Below are 6,294 nucleotides of genomic sequence, written 5' to 3'. Positions count from 1 at the left end.
GGAAGATTTGCCCTCCCCATAGGACAGACCTCCTGTTTTGGACAGAAGTCTTAATTCCAAAGGTTGTTCTGCTCAGTTCACCTATGTAAGTGCATTTTCCTGTCTCTTAAGGAAAACAGAACAAAACCAAAGCTGCTTCCTGCTGCCTTGATTCTCCCCAGTCACTTCTGTCCAAGACTGATCTTCAAAGCAGAGAATATTTACAAGTTGTCATTAAAATGAAACTGAAAGAGCCCCCAAAGTTGATATTTGTTAAAAGAACCTGCTATTTGTATTTCAGCTTGAGGAGCAAGCCCAGAAAGCCACCCACAACCAAAGGTAGGGAACGTACAGAGCAGGGTTATAGGCTGGTTTGTGGTTGTAAGATCAGGAATCAGCACTATCAAGTAGACAGAAGGATGGCAACACCGGGCTCATTTTAGGCATTTACTCAAATAGGAAAAAAAGTGTCCATGAAGCAAACAAAACAATAACTAAACCCCGAACTGATAAACTTCTCTTGCAGTTACGAACAGGCCAGTTCCTATCTTGACAGTTCTCAGACATCTACATGTATGATCTCACACAAGCACGTTAACACCCTCTAAGGACAGGTTTCAGTCTAAACACAACTGCTGATGTCACTTTGGACGCTCTGGGGCACACCAGCTGTCACTGCAGCCAGATGCATGTCTCCATCGCTTTTGTGCTGCATCAGCCCACCTCAGCGTGTAAGACACCCCAGGACATTACTACAGCAGTCGAAGGCCTTTGTTTAGGCAACTGAACCTGTTCTAGATGAGTAAGTCAGGTACTTAAATCCTGTAGGTGGACTCAAACTATATGAAACAGTGGAAAATTCACAGCTGAAAATGGAACGAGGATCTGGGCACTCTCCTGCCACAGTGAGACAGCAGGGTTAGCTTTTGAAGATTGCTTTAGTGACAGGCTTGAATATATTCAAACACCTTGAATGTCCATGTTGTTAGAAAACAGTGACTTTGAAGACTAGAGCGAAAACGTGCGAGAAGTATCAGGCACGCCTGCAGCTGAACCTGGAGATTGTGAGCAGAGCACAACGGTTTCTGGAAAATAAAGAGATTTCCCTTTCTCAGTGCATCATCACTCCCGGAAGCAGGTGGGAGCGTACTGTGCTGTAAGCCAGGAGAAAACACCAGGAGCAGCAGAGCTGCTGGCAGGAAAAGCCCTCCCTTGCCCAGAGACCCAAGCGTAGCTTCGCCAACTGCAGCACAACACGACTGTGCGTGCACAAACCCACCGCCCGATGGAAAACCTACTGTTGTCCAGTCGGGAACGTGCAGCTGGTCCTGGTGGCCAGTCTGGAAACAGGAGCAACACTGGTGTCCTCCCAGCTGCAGCAAGTCTCTGTCCTACCCAGAGCTACAGGCTGCACGTTCCCCGATGTGCTGCGGTTGCCCTGGGTGTTTGTATGGCACACACTGGCTGTGGTCCTGAGACCTACCTCAGTAACTTGGTGCTAACTGACTGCAGGGTGAACCAGAGGACAACATCCAGGATGATTTCTTGTATGAAAGAGCAAAAATAGCTGTACAGACAATGCAATACTTGTGTCATCCTCAGCATCACCTCCAAAACCACACACACCAACAAAATCCTGTCTGGCACCTCCTCATACGCACAGATGGCATGAGAATTGCTAGCAATAGCTTGGTTTCTTTCTTTCTCACTTTCTTAGCCTTGATTTTTCATCCTTGATCTACCATTTTCATGTATTTTTTATTTTTATTGCATAACATCACATTTGTGGTCTTGCACAGCTCTTTCTTTATTGAGTTTCAAAAATACCTGCATTATGTTCCTTGCTATGCTCCTTTTCTTTCTGTAATTATTATTTCCAGCTTGTCAGATGACTCCCAAGCCTTCCTCAAGGAAGACAACTTCATTTCTCACTTGTGTCACTGTCTCGACACTGTTTTGAAGAGGGCATGGGTAAAAAGCCATCAGTACATACCGAGATGTGTCTTAGCAGCACCAGGTATCTCACCTCCTTTCCTCTCCTCGATCACCCCTGATTTGAAATACCCTTTTCTTGCTTTTAAGGAAGATTTCCAATGTATTTCTTTGAGAAGGGCCTGGCACAAACAGTTTTGCTTGAGAACCAACTTTGATTTCTTCATCACTCTTCCTTTGTTAAAACCACATGAGCCAATGCCCCTTCAGCCTGGCCACTGCTAGGACTTGTAGCTCCTGCTTCCCAGGTGTCAGGATTCATCTGGCGAGACAGTTTAAAGGAGGCTGCTAGGACCCAGAGAAAGCACAGAGGTTTGTGTGGGAGGGATTGATTCGTGACCTACTTGAACGTAAAACGTCTGTCATCATCGATAAAGTTACTACAGTCCAGCTTAGGCGTGGTAAACAGATCATCTCGAGAGATGACAGCTTCCTGCAGTCTGGCCTACAGAAACCACCTTCAAGAGGCTGTAAGGCTTTGGGCTGACAGAAACCTCAGCACCCCAGAACACAGGACCCCCCAGAACCAGACTGCTGCCTGAGCGGTTGGGTCTCAGGGAGGCAGTCAGTGACACAGAGCTAGTCCCGGGAGCTCCTTAAACACTGTTGCTGCTTACTAGTGCGTGTCTGTGCGCACCTCGGGCAGCGCAGCTCGTGTCTGCCACACCTCTCAGATACAGCATATGCACACAGCTAAAACCCCCAGCAGCACAGAAAAAAAATCTCTACTTTGCTTCCAGATCTCCTGCGTTTCTGACCAAATCAGTAGGACCTCAGTCCCGTGGTGTAACCCGGTACGGCATCAGCCTCCAAATGAGAAACTCCACCTAATTTAGACCGATAAAAACTACAGTATCTCGTAGGTTATGCATTTACCTCAGGGCACAGCCGCCTCCTGAGTTGTGTCCAACAGACGGACACTGAAGGAAACTCCCGTCGACAGACAGACTGGAGCTGATGAACTAGCACTTCAAATGGCCAACACCACTCTTCTCATTTTATTTTCTATCTTTTTGATTCTCTTAAGGGCTGCTGTAAACAAAGTATTCCTTAAGCACAGATTTTAAGAATTCCAACCAGGATGGCTGTCTTTATACTGTTAGAACAGGGATGACGTGATAACGATCCCCTCACTCACAGTAACACTGGACCATCTCTACTCCAGTCAGCCTCCCTCCTGCTTCTCCCAAGCAGTTGCATTCAAGATATTGTGTCTGGCTAGTGTGTAGTTATTTCCCAGGATGATACCCTAAGCCGTTACGGAAGTCTGCTTCTCTAAGTCACTCACTGACACCTTGCAACCGCGACTTATTTCAACCAGAAAATTTATACAGGGCAAATAAAGCATTACAGTTTGCTCTGTTTTACTGCGTCCTCTTGAACAGCTTCACACACACGCAAATCTAGATTTTGAACATTAAAGACAGCGGGTTCACATTCCATACCAAGAAACATTTCAACAAGCACACAATACACGTTTCGTCCTGCAGCTTCCAGGCAGACAGGGGCCAGAGCAAAAGCAATCCCCTGTGAAGTGTTCTGCGTGAAGGGGTGCAGAAGTGAGGGAGCTCACCTCACTAATGGTCACTTCTTGTGTGGGGAGCCAGGGAGCGAGCTGAGCACAAGTGACCCAACCCACATGCCAGCAAGCGGAACTCTGCATTAGCTAAAAAGGAGGGGAGAACCCAGCAAACAAGATGAGAGCAGGTACTCTTCACAACACCAAAACCACACAAAACAACACAAATGTACCAATGTAATTAATTCCCATGGGGAAGACCCACTGGATGAAAAAAGAGCCAAGCTGCCACTCACCTTCTAAAAATGAGAATAACGTGACATGAAAAACAGAAGTACTGAAACATTTATCAGTGGAACCACACATTAAAGAAGTCTGAGACGGGTTTCAAAAGGTCTAAAGAAACCATCTGTTTTTAATTTAAAATAAGTGTATTGAATATACTGCCCTTAGCACAAATTCTTTAAAATTCTTTGAAAGTATTTTCAGCTGCAGAATGCAACAACGTACACCTGGCTACAGGAAACTGGAAAAATGGCTGCAACAACTCATCGTCACGAAGGAAGAAGTCATTCAGAGCCTAATCTGTACCCTCTCACCTTCTTTCAGAAGGGTACCAACAGTCTAACACCAAGTTCCACACAGACCAAGCCACTCCAGCACAAGCCAATTCTCCCTGCTGTTCTGGGATGAACCCAGGCAGGTGGTTAAGTCACCTCAAATTCTCTCCAGCTCTGTCACTTCTATGTAACTATAAACAAAGAGAAGGAACGCCTTGTCATTGTCCCAGGAGATCAGAGGCACCAGGAAAGTCCTTATCCAAACAGGATCGTACGACAGGTGACGGAAGATCAGGCCCTCTGACACGATCCATGTAGCATACACGAGGCTATCTGCCTCAGCGTCAGCAAACCCCCTTATCATTTCCATACCAGCAGAAATTGCTTCTGAGGAAAGGACGTCTCAGCAAACCCCCATTTTGCCACCTAAGATCATCACACCCAGACCCATACCCACTTGCCGCTTCTTCCTGTGAAAGACAACTCACGCATTTTGAAAAAAGTTATTTATTTTTCACTGCTTTAATCTCTCTACTGTAGTGTTAGCACTTAACGTAAGCATCCACTCCTCTATTGTCCTATTTACAACCAACTGAAATGTATACTCTACAAATACAATACATATCTTCAGAAAGGTAAGGGAAATGCACAATTTGGTGAGGTTTAAAAAGTGAAACTCATCTGTACAGGATCCTCCGATCACCCAACCAGTAGAATTTACAAGGCGGTATCCACACAGCTACATAAGGGCAGGTGCTACAGTGACAGAGCAGCAAATGTGCTAATACAATAAACACGGAAAACTGAAGTGTTTGGGGGCACCCGATAATACAGTTAGTACCGCTGAAGTTGTAAATTTAGTAATACCCATATTCCTAGAAACATGTGGCTGCAAACCTGGAGAATGTTCTGAAAAATTACACATTATATACACATGAGGTAAATGTACCTTGGTCTTTTAAGAGGTAATTTGAGTTTAAAGCAACAGATACGGTGAAGGTTTTTTGTTTTTAAAACACAGAACGATCAACACCTCGCAATCAGTTCAATGGCACAATAGAAACAAGGGTGAATTTCATGGCAATCACACTCAGAACCATTAGTGAAAAAATACAAGAGCCTCTTATTTCATCCGAGTCCTTCATGTCCGCACACAGCCGATCCCGACATCTTTAGTATATACAGAGTCTTTCTTAGGATTACAAGTGGAACCATTGGAGGGTGACAGTGCGTCAAACTTGGAAAGCCAGCTTGAGAAACACCCCAGAATTCCAGCTTTTAAGGTTGGAAGGTCCCTGAAGAATTCCAGCATTCAGAAAAACGATGTTTCAGGCTTTTCAGCACCTGACCATTTCCAATGCTCCTTATTCTCCATGTCCGTATCCACCTGGTCATGGGTCTGTAAACCAAACTGAGGCTTCAATGCTACTAAAACTTAAGTGAATGTGTAACGCATGTAATATTTACAATAAACATTTGCATCAGTATTCATCAGAAATCATTTTGGTATATACTTGAAATGATACAAAATTAATTTTGAATGCTAAAATATTTTGGTCCCCCTGGATTTCCAAGAGCAGATCTGGTGATATTACAATCTTAATTTAAAAAATACTTGTGTACCTGTGTCCATATATATAAGATATGATCTTACACAGGTAACATTCAAAGTTACATAATATATACAGACACAGCCTTTGTAAAAGGTGTTCAGTTTATATAATGGAAAAAAGAACAAAGCTTGAAGTTGTGGTGTCAGAACCGAGGACGTGCACAGCTCTAGTCAGAATTTTCCTGTTCCGCATTCCAAGATGAATAATGAGGTTGTCCCAAAATAATGTTCCTGACGTCACATAGTATATCAAACATCCTTCCTGGCCTTTATTTTTGCAAGCTTCTACTATTGAGCGAAACATTAGAACAATGCAACAATAGTTGCTAGCAATTCAGAACAGAAATTGGTGAGTGTTCAAGCTAGAGACCTAACAAGCCACTGTACAGGTGACTTGAAAACCTGCATGCCACAGTGCTGTTCAGCTGCTGCAGAGTCTCCTTTACATGCAACAGAACTGCTCTTTATATTTTAGGAAACTAAATGTTATGGCAATAAGGTTTTATAGGTGCTAAAAAACCCGCTAATTGTTTGATGAATTATATCGGAAGCTCTACAGTAATCTTGATGCTAACGTGAGAAAGACCTGAAGCATGCCAATAGCCTGACGATTCTAAAGATTGAACTATACC

This window comes from Buceros rhinoceros, unplaced genomic scaffold (genome assembly GCF_000710305.1).
Source record: "Buceros rhinoceros silvestris isolate BGI_N320 unplaced genomic scaffold, ASM71030v1 scaffold47043, whole genome shotgun sequence".
NCBI classification, from domain to species: Eukaryota; Metazoa; Chordata; class Aves; order Bucerotiformes; family Bucerotidae; genus Buceros; species Buceros rhinoceros.
This window is presented reverse-complemented; position numbering follows the sequence as displayed.